The 14,993-nt window shown below is 40.8% G+C and overlaps 1 protein-coding gene across 10 annotated transcripts in view; it reads left to right on the top strand.

Moving 5' to 3' along the window:
- Positions 1–14,508, top strand: part of PRR16 (proline rich 16) — a 391,197-nt gene extending 376,689 nt beyond the window's left edge. For all 10 annotated transcript variants that reach the window (XM_056537358.1, XM_056537362.1, XM_056537369.1 and 7 more), the window contains exon 4: positions 7,692–14,508. The gene's annotated coding sequence lies outside the window, so the exon portion shown is untranslated. The remainder of the gene's footprint in view (positions 1–7,691) is intronic.
- Positions 14,509–14,993: the final 485 nt, after the last annotated feature.

The raw sequence follows: 14,993 nt of genomic DNA, 5'->3' as shown, positions 1-14,993 counted from the left end.
GAGCCCTGCTTGTCCTCAGTGTACAGAGCCCTGCTTGTCCTCAGTGTACAGAGCCTTGCTTGTCATCAGTGCACACAGCCTTGCTTGTCCTCAGTGTACATAGCCCTGCTTGTCCTCAGTGTACAGAGCCCTGCTTGTTCTCAATGTACACCCTGGATGTCCTCAGTGTACAGAGCTCTGCTTTTCCTCAGTACACAGAGCCCTGCTTGTCCTCAGTATACAGAGCCCTGCTTGTTCTCAGTGCTCAGAGTTCGTCTTATCCTCACTGTACAGAGCTTGTCTTTTCCTCAGTGCACAGAGCCCTGCTTGTCCTCAGTTTATAGAGCCCTGCTTGCCCTCAGTGTAGAGCCCTGCTTGTCCCCAATGTACAGAGCCCTGCTTGTCCTCAGTGTAAAGAGCCCTGCTTCTCCTCAGTATACAGAACCCTGCTTGTCCTCAGTGAACAGAGCACTGCTTGTCCTCAGTGTACAGAGCACTGCTTGTCCTCAGTGTATAGAGCACTGCTTGTCCTCAGTGTACATAGTCCTGCTTGTCCTCAGTGTACAGAGCCCTTCTTGTCCTCAGTGTACAGAGCCCTGCTTGTCATCAGTGCACACAGCCTTGCTTGTTCTCAGTGTACAGAGCCCTGCTTGTCCTCAGTGAACAGAGCCCTGCTTGTCCTCAGTGTACAGAGCCCTGCTTGTTCTCAATGTACACCCTGGTTGTCCTCAGTGTACAGAGCTCTGCTTTTCCTCAGTACACAGAGCCCTGCTTGTCCTCAGTATAACGAGTTCTGCTTGTTGTCAGTGTACAGAGCCCTGCTTGTCCTCAGTGCTGAGTTCGTCTTATCCTCACTGTACAGAGCTTTTCTTGTCCTCAGTGCACAGAGCCCTGCTTGTCCTCAGTGTATAGAGCCCTGCTTGCCCTCAGTGTAGAGCCCTGATTGTCCTCAATGTACAGAGCCCTGCTTGTCCTCAGTGCACAGAGCCCTGCTTGTCCTCAGTGTATGGAGCCCTGCTTATAGTCAGTGCACAGAGTTCTGCTTTTCCTCATTGCACAGAGCCCTGCTTATCCTCACTGCACAGAGCACAGCTTGTACTTAGTGTACAGAGCCCTGCTTTTCCCGCCCACACTTCCTTTAGTTTGTCTCTGCACAGACACACACAGACAATAGCTGCAGGGAAAGGCCAGCATTTATTTAACTAAAAATAATTGATATTACAAATACACATATATTGTTATAATCTATGGAACCAGCCATGAGACCAGGTATTTATGGCATATCCTGGGTATTTAATGGGAATACCCCCATTAAAGGGAATCTGTCACATTAAATATGCAGTCCAATTTGCATGCATTATATAATAGATAAGGAGTTTCTGAGCAGATATATAGTTCTATTAGAAAAGTTCCAGGATAACTTGTCATTTTTTCAGGTAATTATATGTGCATAATTATTTATATAGAGAGAGCTGTCAATCACAAATTAGGGCCACCGCCTTGACTACTTAGCCCAGAAAGATCTGAGGTTCATATTAAAGGGGTACTCTGGTGGAAAACATTTTTAAACATTTTTTTGTCAGGTCAACTGTTGCCATGGTGAAAGTTATACAGATTTGTAAAGTACTTCTATTAACAAATCTTAATCCTTCCAGCTGTATGCTCCATAGCAAGTTATTTTCTGTCTGACCACAGTGCTCTCTTCTGACACCTCTGTCCATGTCAGGAACTGTCCAGAGCAGGAGAGATTTTCTATGGGGATTTACTCCTACTCTGGACAGAGAGCACTGTGGTCAGACAGAAAATAACTTGCTACTCCTCTGTAGTATATACAGCAACTGATAAGTACTGGAAGAATTAAGTTTTTTAATAGAAGTAATTTACAAAACTGTTTAATTTTTCTGGAGCCAGCTGATGTGAAACATTTTTTTTTTCTACTGGAGTACCCCTTTAATAAGTGATAAGTTATACAACCATAAATAAAAACCAAATATCAATCTGCTTTACATTGTCTGCTCTCTAACATGATATCTGCAGATGAAACTGTATTTTCAATGTAAGAGTTAAAAGTACATGAATACAAACCTATGCATTAAATAGAGAGTTCTTTCATTTTTATGTGCCGGGATTTTTAGAACAAGAATAAACTATAGGTTACATCTGTTATTCTAAAATAAAATCTGCCGACAGTTAACCCAACCGACGATGTGTTACAGTTTCACAAAGATCTCACTTTGGTAATTTGATGAGGGTGGATTTTTAAATAACTCTAGACCTTTGTCTCCTTCCAATGCAGTAGAGACAAATGCAGGGGAAGAGATATCTTAAATCCAATTATTTTCAGCTCACAGTTGTCACATTAGCTGTTAGCACGTTTAAGACATATGCAGAGGAACCACTATAATTGTTTTGTGTCTGTCTCTATAAATAAATGTACAGTATATAGTATTATGTTTTTATTGTATAGTCTTTTTGATTCAGAACACTTAAGATGCACAAAGAACATGAAAAGTGACACATTAAAATAATTCACATACTAAAAAAATAAATGTATCTAAAAAATTTGATTAAAATTATATTAAAACAATAAGATAATGGATAAGGTTCAAAAATAACTTAAAGTGGACCTGTAATTAGCAAAAAACATTTTATATAATGTACAAAATAACATTATATGTATATTTGTAATATACATTGGTTAAAACATTTATATACTTTGTCTCTGCAACTATTGCCTGTGTGTCTCTATAAGGAGACCAAATACAGGAAGTATGGGTGGACAAGAAGGGCTCTGTACACTGAGGACAAGGAGGGCTCTGTGCACTGAGGACAAGCAGGGCTCTGTTCACTGAGGACAAGCAGGGTTCTGTACACTGAGGACAAGCAGGGCTCTGTACATTGAGGACAAGCAGGGCTCTGTACACTGAGGACAAGCAGGGCTCTGTGCACTGAGGACAAGCAGGGCTCTGTACACTGAGGACAAGCAGGCCTCTGTACACTGAGGACAAGCAAGTCTCTGTACACTGAGGACAAGCAAGTCTCTGTACACTGAGGACAAGCAGGGCTCTGTACGCTGAGGTCAAGCAGGGCTCTGTACACTGAGGAAAATCAGGGCTCTATACACTGAGGACAAGCAGGGCCCTGTACACTGAGGACAAGCAGGGCTCTGTACACTGAGGACAAGCAGGGCTCTGTACACTGAGGACAAGCAGAGCTCTGTACACTGAGGACAAGCAGGGCTCTATACACTAAGGACAAGTAGGGCTCTGTACACTGAGGACAAGCAAGGCTCTGTACAATGAAGACAGGCAGGGCTCAGTACACTGAGGACAAGCAGGCCTCTGTACACATAGGAGAAGCAGGGCTCTATACCCTGAGGACAAGCAGGGCTCTGTACACTGTGGACATGCAGGGCAATGTTCAGTGAGGACAAGCAGGGCTCTGTACACTGAGGTCAAGCAAGGATCTGTACACTGAGGAGAAGCAGGACTCTATACACTGAGGACAAGCAGGGCTCTGTACACTGAGGACAAGCAGTGCTCTGTACACTGAGGACAAGCAGTGCTCTGTACACTGAGGACAAGCAGGGATCTGTGCACTGAGAACAAGCAGGGCTCTGTGCAGAGAGGACAAGTAGGACTCTGTACACTGAGGACAAGCAGGGTTCTGTACACTGAGGACAAGCAGGGCTCTGTAGTGAGGACAAGCAGGGCTCTGTGCACTGAGGACAAGCAGGGCTCTGTACACTGAGGACAAACAGGGCTCTGTACACTGAGGACAAACAGGGCTCTGTACACTGAGGACAAGCAGGGCTCGCTGCACTGAGGACAAGCAGGGCTCTGTAAACTAAGGAAAAGCAGGGCTCTGTGCACTGAGGACAAGCAGCACTCCGTACGCTGAGGACGAGCAGGGCTCTGTACACTGAGGCCAAGCAGGGCTCTGTGTAGTGAGGACAAGCAGGGCTCTGTACACTGAGGACAAGCAGGGCTCTGTACACTGAAGACAAGCAGGGCTTTGTACACTGAAGACAAGCAGGTATCTGTGTTCTGAGGACAAGCAGGGCTCTGTAGATTGAGGACAAGCAGGGCTCTGTGCAGTGAGAACAAGCAGGGCTCTATGCAGTGAGGACAAGCAGGGCTCTGTGCACTGAGGACAAGCAGGGCCCTGTACACTGAGGACAAGCAGGGCTCTGTGCACTGAGGACAAGCAAGGCTCTTTGCACTGAGGACAAGAAGGGTTCTGTACACCAAGGACAAGCAGGGCTCTGCACTGAGGACGAGCAGAGCTCTGTACACTGAGGACAATCAGGGCCCTGTGCAGTGAGGACAAGCAGGGTTCTGTACAGTGAGAACAAGCAGGCCTCTGTGCACTGAGGACAAGCAGGCCTCTGTACACTGAGGACAAGCAAGTCTCTGTGGACTGAGGACAAGCAGGGCTCTGTGGACTGAGGACAAGCAGGGCTCTGTGTAGTGAGGAAAATCAGGGCTCTGTGCACTGAGGAAAGGCAGGACCCTGTACACTGAGGACAAGCAGGGCTCTGTGGACTCAAGACAAGCAGGGTTCTGTGCATTGAGGACAAGCAGGGCTGTGTGCATTGAGGACAAGCAGGGCTGTGTGCACTGAGGACAAGCAGGGCTATGTGCAGAGAGGACAAGCAGGGGTCTGTGCACTGAGGACAAGCAGGGCTCAGTGCACTGAAGACAGGCAGAGCTCTGTGGACTGAGGACAAGCAGGGCTCTGTACACTGAGGACAAGCAGAGCTCTGTACACTGAGGACAAGCAGGGTTCTGTGTTGTGAGGCTCTATGACATGCCCCTGGCTCACACATCAGGATGATTGATAATCCAAGAGCCTGCACAGAGCCCTGATTGTCCTGTCCAAACTTCCCGAATTTGGATTCCTCACAGAGACAAATATGCAATAGCTGCAGGGACAGCATTTTTTCACACAAAAATCTTCACTATTTTTTAACCAATGCATATTACAAATATACATATATTGGTATTATCTAGGGATCGACCAATATCGATTTTATTAGGACCAATACTGATACCGATAATCTGTGGACTTTAAGGCTGATAGCCGATAACTTATACCGATATTCCGGTATAAATTAAAGGCTATTTCAGCACCGCCGCCGCCACCCCCCCCCTATCCTCTGGCCAGAGACCGCCGCTCACTTTTCTCCCCCTGAATGTCCTTAGTCCAACCACCACCACTGCTCCATTGCCTCCCCCATCCCTGGTTTTATAATTACCTGTTCCCGGGGCCCGGGGTCCGCGATACTTGTGGCTCTGGCGGCGTCCTGAGCTGTCACTGTGTGCACTGATGGTGACGTCGCGTTGAGGACGTCATTCGTCATTGCGCAGCACAGCGTAACACAGGACGTTGCAGGAGCCAGAAGTAGCACGGACCCCAGGCCCTGGGAACAGGCAATTATAAAACCGGTGCGGTGGGAGTAATTGCTGATACCGATAATGTCCAAAATCGTGAATATCGGCCGATAATATAAGCCATATTATCGGTCGAGCCCTACTTTGGAGCATACAGCAGCTGATAAAGACTGGAAGGATTAAGATTTTTTTTTTTTTATAACTGTTTATTTATGGGTTTTAAATTTTTTTTTTTTTAACAGAGTTCCAAAGAGGAAACAAAAGTTCAGGTCAAACATTAGTACATTTCAAAGAAAAGCACATGTAAGGTGAAATGACAATAATATACAAAAAAAGAAAATAAGAGGGAAAAATTGAAAATAAGAAGAAAAAGGAAAATAAAAATTATGTAATTGTAAGCCATGACATTAAATAGCATGATCTGGCTGAGCACATTCACAATGGAAGGCAGCTTATTAAAAATATTAATACCAACTTCAGTACAATTAAATTGTAGATATCGGAGCATATTGTAATTCTAACATTATGTGGTATAGTAGATAGCTATGGTAAAGATGAGACAACTATGTCATGGTCAGAGTGGTAGAACCATCATGGAGAAAAGTAAAAAAAGGAGGAAGGAAAAAGAAAGAGGGAGGGGGAATAGGAAAAACAAGATCCGCACGGCCATCTCTGCAGTCTCCGGTGATGATTTATGATATATATCAAATATCTCCCATCTTTGCCAGATACAGTGGGATCTGGGCAGGGTATTATCAATTGTGGCAGAGAGATGCTCCATTTGCCGTATCTCCCGTATTCTGTCCATCAATGCCTGAATTGGTGGAGGTTCGATTTTCGTCCACCAACAAGCTATTAGACCTTTAGCAGCTGTTAGAATATGCAGTAGGAGTCTGGATTGAAGTTTATTTAACTCCTTAGGTAATAAATTAAGGAGAAATACAGTTGGATCCAGAGGAATTATGACCCCTAAGATTTGTCTAATGAGTTTTTGAACCTCAATCCAGTAATTAGTAAGGGATGAGCAGTCCCAAAAAATGTGTGGGAGTGTGCCAACAGAGGATTGGCATCTCCAGCACAACAAGGGTGCATGTGGGAACATGTGTGAAGAACCTCTGTGGTATGGTACCAGAATGTTAGAATTTTGTACTGGTTTTCCCTGAATGTAATGCAAGTGGAAGATTTGGCTGCATTTGACCAGATGGTCCGCCATTGGTTAGTAGATAGGTGAAGCCCTAAATAGCTTTCCCACTTTTCCATGTATGAGTGGCGGATCTCGAGTAAGTCTTTAGGGGTAAGTAATAGAGAATAAATGCTGGAGATAAGGCCTCTAGTTGAGACATTCTTTTGTATATAGCCTCAAAAGGGGTCAAGGGAGGAAGGACTGAGTTCGAGGGGATAAGGGATAACTGTTTTTGAATTTCTTGATGAAGAGCCAATGAAGAGTCAGGGAGGCTATGTTTAAGTTGAAGTGTGGAAAACGGCAATAGAGTACGTCTAATTGGATCAACTATATTTGTCATATGGGTAAGTTTCGATTAAATCCATGGTGCGGTCACCTCTCAGGGGGTTGGAAATAATTGGTAAGAGAAGGAATTGTGGAGACTTCAAATTATATATTTTACAGGACGTATCCCATATTTTCAATGTTAGAGACGTCGTTTTCAAAATGTTTTTAGGATATTTGGGTGACTGCCAGGTCCATATTAACGAATTGGGGTGGGTGGGTGTGATCCATTTGGTTTCAATTTCACACCATTTGTGGTATGATAGGAATGTGGTTAATGATGGGATCCTCCTTATGTGGGTAGCTAGATAGTATTTATATAAATGCAGAAAGGACAGTCCTCCAGCTTTCAGCTTTCAGGTGTTCCGGTGGGCTGGAAAAGGTGGATACAGTCCTAGGAAGGAGTCTCCTAGGACTGTATCCACCTTTTCCAGCCCACGGGAGCACCTGAAAGCTGAACTCATTTATGCAGGATAAGCCATCAACTGCCGAGCCGAGAAGTTCATAACGAATCGAATTTACTGTAAATTCGCTCATCTCTAGCCGCCATAATAGAAGTAATTTAAATTCTGTTTAACTTTTTGGCACCAGTTGATTTGAAAAAAAATTGTTTTTCCACCGGAGTACCCCTTTAAGCTTTCTGCTTGTTCTCCTGATTGGTGGGGGTCTTGGCACTAAACCCCTGACCTTTCAAAACTTTCGACTTTGATATGTCAAAAGATTTTTTTTATTGAATATATTATGAATAATATTGAGTAAAAAAATATGGTAACAGTTAACTTCATATCTAACTCTATTTTTTTCTACTTTAGGTCCCAGCGACAGGAAGAAACGTCTACAATCAGCAGCTTCGCCACAGATTTCTTAGATTTACATCCTTCATTGTGACACCTGCGAGGTGAAGCGATGGTAAAATGTGACAAGAGACTCTTTCTTAGACCTTTGAAGTCACAGCACAATGAATGGAGATTTCCTGAAAAAAAAAGTTTAGTTTTGAACCCCTTGCCCTAAATAATTCAAAGCCTTTACTAATGTTCACCAAGAAAAGAAACGTAAAGCTAAGTGAACTGACCTGCAGCTGCACCTTCTCCAGAGTACATGAAACCGAAGGACAACTGAAAATCCTAAAGATATTCGGCATCACTGAGCCTCATTGTTTCTGGACAAAAACTAACAGTATCATTGATAGGTTCCATAAAGATCTGGATGCTTTTTACTGCAGTGGAGGAGACCGTAAAAATTTTTTAAAGCCATAGATGAAGACACATTGGACAATGGGACAGTGCCAGATTTCTAAATGAATTAACATCTGTATTTCAACAGTTGTGGATTTAATTCAATGCACGACATGTATCTGCACTGCCGGTTCCATTCAGGGTAATGATATGTGCCATCATTTGCACAGATGGACAGAGCATCTAAAGACAATTTCAAGTGCATATTTGGGGGCTCGCAAGATAAATGGGAATGCTTTCTTACATGTGCACTTCACCTTCCTAACCCCAAAAAAATATTTATTTTTTTGACCGATACGTAGCAAGCAGTCACAAACCCATCAGCTAGTATTCCCGGGACTGTCCACTACCATGTGATACTGCCAAATTAGCCTTTGACCCAATATATGTGCAATTTTTTTACATTTGCCTCATTTTATGTTATATAGTTTTGAAAAAAAAAATTCATAAAAATATATTTGCCACGGATAAATAATAATTTATTCACATAAATACCAGCATTTGGTGCATATCCATGACATGCCATCAAGCTACATACAGGATATTAAGCATTTATTATATTCTGCCTTTCTTTTCATTACATTTATTGACAAATGTGTTTACTGTGTTACCAACTTCCATTTATTCAGTTTATGTTATGAAGTGAAGGAACATAGAATATTTTTTTAATGTAAGTAAAGGAAGATATCTTGCCACGCCATTGCAATTTCAGGCTAAAAGCTTTAATATAAATATGATGTATATACTGTAAAATTCTGATGTAAACTTATATAGTATATTTCTACAAGCATACATGTACAAATAAAAAAAAAGATATTTTTCATTACAAAGATTCAGTAAAAAATATTTTGATAATAAGTTTATGGTGGGTTTACAAATGCAGGAATAGATGAAAAGGATTGTATGAATGTCCAAAGACGTTTTTTAGTTTCTTCAATCATTTCCAAATTCAAATTCATTTGGAACATTGGGGATTAACTATTTGTGTCATGCTTCTGTTATTACTGAAACTGTCCACATTTACTTGGAAGAAACATAGATAAAATACAGGAATACAACTTCTATTGTTTACGGCTATTTTTCTGAGAATGGAACCATTGCAAACTAATAAGAAATTACTAAATCTGCAATGTAATCATAAATGTTAATATAGGAGTTCTGCAACAAATCTGGCACATGTGAATATAGCCGTATAATGACTATACCATAAGTTAAGGGATGGCGGGAGATGTATCAAAACCTGTGCAGAGGAATAGTGGTAGAGTTGTTCATAGCAACCAATCAGATGTCTTCTTTTATTTTTCAGAGGCCTTTTAATAAAATGAAAGAAGCAATCTGATTGTTTGCAAATGAGCATCTACTTCAACAACTGGGCGCCAATCCCTTCCCGCGCTAAAGTGCAGTGGCGTAAAAACACATAATATACATAGTCGGTCACAGAACAGAACAGAAACAGAAAACTACTAGATAATATAGATAGTGAATTAACAAACAGTTCATAAACTGGATATCAGATAAACGGCAGACAAGATAAAATGAACAAGACTATGCATGATATGAGTATACAGCGGAATCCAGGAGATGAAAGGGATAAACAGAAGAACTGAGAGACAAAACACAAAAATGAACAGGTAGCATAGGACACTGTTCACAAACAGGTATAAGTACAAAGGACAAAGATCAGATCAACCAAACAGGATATAAATATAGGACACTCTTCACACTGGGACACAGAACATACAAACTGGACTCCCTACTCCACCAAAAGGAGTAGCCATTAATAATAGGCCAAATAGGCTACTGGCCAGCGGACACACTCCACTGTGTGGACAAAATGCTGACACAGTAGGAAATGGAAATATAATACATGAAACACTAGACTAGAACCGGATGGGTTGGAATAGACTCCAGAATACCAAACAGGAATATAACATACAGAGCACAGGGTACAAGCAAGACTCAGACACAGTGTGAACACAGACAGAGCAGAACAAACAAACAATCCTAAAACCGACTAATGTAACACGGACCATGGCTAAAAACCCAGATAAAATTACAAGATAAATACAAGGTAAATGCTCAAGCAGACATAGTCAGAATATAGCACAAACAGAGATAGTAGTATTGCACTCAATAACCAGCACCAGAATGTCGGAGAACTCTGGCTAAATAACTCCACCCCAGTTCTCATTCATTCAGAGCATTAACTATTCCCTATCCAATCCAGATGGAATATTAAACTGCTCTGAACAAACTAGTGTGTAAATGCACACCTAAACATAAAAATACAAAAACAACTAAACGGACATCACTCACCTGCGTGTCTTACCTTCAGAGGTTTATAATATAGTTTATGCCAAGCACACCTTTTGTATCTACTTTAAAAAAATAATAATAATCTTAAAATAATACAACTCAAAGTTCTAATTCAGAACCAAAAACTGGATTAGTCTAGGATAAAACCTGAATTACCTGAATTACCTATTCCTTGCTGTTGTCAGCTGAAGGAAAGAAGGAAAGTAAAGGAGAGAAAAGGAAAGGAGGATAGGGGGAAAGGAAAGGGAAAGGAAAGCCCCCCCACCCCTTACCTTTTTTATTTAAATTGGTTCAGAAATCCGATTTTGCATGCTACTAATGAAATCATTATTACTAAATGCTAGCCAAACCCTCGACAGATTCTTTCAACCACCGGAGGGGCGTACATAGACAATTATAACATATACATATCCTGACAGGATAGCAAAATCATGTTTTTTTTTCTAAGCAAGCAATCCTGTGACACACACTTTAGAATATGTTAAGCCTTGATGAAAAGAAAGAAAGGACACATCAGTGTCACAAGATATTGAAGTGGAGAGTAACAATCTTGGCACCGCTTGCTATAACAGTGTGTATATGGTAAATAATGGCTTGTTCGGGGGTCTCTGGACTGGGTGGTGCTGCTGTTCTGTAGAGGTATGTGCAAAACAACGGCAGTAGTAGATAGAAAGACAAGCGCACTCGCCAAACTTTTCTGATATCTTTGCTTTATTCGAGTCAGTAACTTCCTAGCTTGCTGTTAGGTACAGAGTTCCCCTCTTGATGTCACCAAGGGGGCCTGGAGAAATGCCAACAGGCGGGAAATGGCCGCCCTCGCCCAGGTGTATCGCCCCTGCTAATCTGCTCTGCACAACACACGAGGAGAACTCTGTACCGAACAGTGTCACAAGATTACAAGTTCAAGAAAAAAACATATGATTATATGATACACTGTCAGAAAACATGCTTTGATATTGTACAAAATGTTTTTAACTAAATTTAAGAATATGTGATAAAGCCCTGACCCTAGTATCTGAGTAAAGGAATTTAGAGTTCATTATTTCAGAAAACTTAAAGGTAGGCAGACAATGCCATAGAGCAGCAAAAATGCTAGCAGAATGCTTGGGTGTATAGGTAGAGGTATAAGCAGTAGAGAGAGAAGTGCTCATGCCACTGTACAGAGCAATGGTGAGACCTCACTTGGAGTATTGTGCGCAGTACTGGAGGCCATATCTCCAGAAGGATATAGATACATTGGAGAGAAGAGCTACTAAACTAGTACATGTAAAGCAAGCATATGCAATCCAGCTCACCCTCCAGTCCCGCTGCGTCTCGGATGGTGTGAGACAGCACCCACCCAAATACAGAATCAAGAGCTAGTACATGGGTTGGAGAAAACTTACCAGGAAAGGTTAATGTGTATTGTGAAAGAAAGAAGAGGCAGAGGGGATATGATAGAAACTTTTAAATACATACAGGGAATCAAGGAGGAGAGCATATTTAAATGAAAAAAAAACTACCACAAGAGGACATAGTTTTATATTAGAGGGGCAAAGATTTAAAAGTAATATCAGAAAGTAGTACTTTACTGAGAGAGTAGTGGATGCATGGAATAGCCTTCCTGCAGAAGTGGTCGCTGCAAATACAATGAAGGAGTTGAAGTATGCATGGGATAAGCATAAGGCTTTTCTTGATATAAGATAGGGCCAGGGACTATTCATAGGTATTCAGAATATTGAGCAGATTAGATGCACATATGGTTCTTATCACACATCCTTTGTTTCTATGGTTAAGAAAAGGTAAGGGGGGCACATCTGAATGTGTGTATAAAGAGGGCACTTGATAGTTTAGAAATCCTTGTTTATACAGCAACCTTGGCAATGATTCAAGCTAATGGTATATCTCTATGCTGTACGAGAGGTATGTGACTATAGGAGTGTACTTACAGAGGGGGAGTAGTTTAATGTGACCAAGCGGGTTGTAGAAATAGTGACCAGAGACTGGAATGCATTTCCACTCTATGACACGGCAGGCAATGATTTTACTTACCGGTTAGTGAGTAGGGAGGAAGCAGAGGTCTGTGGCACAATTTGCCAAGCTTTAAAGGGAAATGCCATGGATAGGCCTCACAGAGGCATTACACATCAGGGTCTTAAGGCACTGATAACTTTTTATTTTACACTGAAGGAGTTTATCACTTGTGTCTATCCTTTTTGGAAGACTGTCTGCCCTTGTTTTAGGAAAATTTATTTCCCTGGTGCAAAACACACAAAAAACGTGTCCTCTTCTTTTATAAGATGCACCAGAATTCTATACGATGAAGACCACAATACCATCCGATCGTACAAACTATTTAGACCATTTTCATCATGGTCTGCTTTGGTACAAAAATTTTAGACAAAATGCAGCTTTTACTGAATGATAATAAAGAGTTGCCAAATGGTTCTTTTTAGCAGTAACAAAAGAAGTTGTTCAGTATTATGCAAATGTGTCAATCTATGAAAGTATATTGGCTACATAATCTATCTATTGTATTTTTACTGCATTTGAATGGGTGAGTTTCTAAGTCTCTATTAAGCTTGGGCTACAGATACACTTTTTTTTGCTTTTATTCAGTAGTAAAAGCAACATAGATAACTTATTTTGCCTTAACATGCCTTGTCTGTGGCTTTTAGGTGCACCTTTTTTTTTACCATGTGTGTTTTTCCTGGATATATATAGCATTGTAAAGTTTATGTTTTCACATCGTAAAATGAATAGCAAATATGTTTAAAAAAAGCATCCTTAATTCCAATGTTAGAATTACATTTTTTTTTTGTTTTGTTTTTTAAACAGTGGGGGAGATTCTCAAAAACTACTGTAATTTCTGTTCCAGTGATATTATTCACACCTTTTTTCTTCTCCTCACATTTTCTAAGCTCTTTTGTGCTGCTTTGAAAATATGAAAATATGTGAAAAAAAATTTTCATGCCACTTTTGTTTTTTTTCACGCCAAATTTTTTTGTGGCAGCCATATTGGATTTTTGCCACCAAAATTGCTGAGTTTGGCACCAAAATTAGAAATTTTTGCACCAAAATTGCAGATTTTGCACAAAATTTTACATCCCAGAAAATTCTGACTGAAACATTCTGGCGGAAATATATTTTTTTTGGCGCAAAATTCTTTGAGAATCTCCCTCAGTGTGTGCAACTTTAGACTGCTTTCAATCAAACCTATTAAGCATCTGTATTGGATCAGCAACTTGCAGGCCATAAAATGGAGCTATTGTTAAGCTATGGGGCTATTCACATTGGTGCATAAAATATGTGTGTGTTCTGAAAACATTGAATATATCTTTTTTGCTTTGTTATTGCTTTCACACATCGGTTTTTGGAGTAGTACTTTTCATCAGTATTTGTAACTCAAAAACAGGAGTGGAAAAAGCTTTGTTTTGCTAGGTTCACATGTATCAGGTGTCCGGTATAGTTTCCCTCCGTCATGCAATGGAGGGAAACTGATGCTAGAACTGATCCCATTCATTTGAATGGGACAGTTCCCAATCATACAGCATCTCAATTTTGATGCCGGATGGTTGGACACGCCGGAGGGCACCGGACAGGGGAACGCAGCTTGCTTCTGCCATGCAGAAACAATGGATGCCAGATGCCATATAATTGACGACAACTTGTCATCAGTTGCAACGAGATCTAGGCTGAGTTCACCTATGCCGGATGCTGGCCATATGTGAACCCAGCCTAACTCTTCCATGTAGGCCCACTCCTGGTTTTGGCTTACAAATACTGATGCAAAATACTGACATAGCAAGTGTTGTGTAATGGTTGCAGCTCATAGGTAGGGTGTAATTTCCCCAAAGTTGCGTGAAAGTTGGGAGATAAATCATCATTTCTCAATATATTTTAAAATTTTGCATTTGGTAGTAACTGAAATATGGAGTACGGTTGTCATGACCTATATATTAAAAATGGTTGGAGGTTACTGCATTACTTCATAGCCTGAAAATATGAGCAAATATACTGTAAAATGAAAGCTGTAAATGAAATATCATTTCATACATGCGTAGTTTACAATTATTTTGGAATAAAATGAAATTCTACATTTTTATTAAAAATTGCTATGATTTTTATCATCGTATTATTCTTTAGTGTTTCTTTCATTTTTTCAGAAGCAGAAAGCTGAATGGACATTGTCAAGCCAACAAAAATCTACAACTTATCCCCAATTATTTAACCCTCCCCCCATCAGTGATGATTGTAATCAGCCATAACACATTATGAGCCACATGAGATCTTGTCTTTTTTTTTTTTTGCAGGACCAATTGTACTCAACTTTACCATAGAACTATGAAATAGAAAAAAAAATTATGTGAGGGCTGAATTGCAAAAAAAAAAAATAAATAAATAAAATAATACAACAATTCTGAAATTTTAGGGGATTTCAGTTATAGCTATAGGCAGACTATACAAGCAGATCTGCCAAGGTAGGTATGAAGGCATTGCGAAGGCCTTTAGATGACATGGTTACCAATTGGAACCCCACAATTGTGTCTTGGGGTCGCCATTCTGATCCCTGACAGGTGCACT

The sequence above is a fragment of the Hyla sarda genome, chromosome 1, assembly GCF_029499605.1.
Source record: "Hyla sarda isolate aHylSar1 chromosome 1, aHylSar1.hap1, whole genome shotgun sequence".
NCBI lineage: Eukaryota > Metazoa > Chordata > Amphibia > Anura > Hylidae > Hyla > Hyla sarda.
Note: the sequence above shows the minus strand (reverse complement) of the source record. Positions and strands in the feature narration are given on the sequence as shown.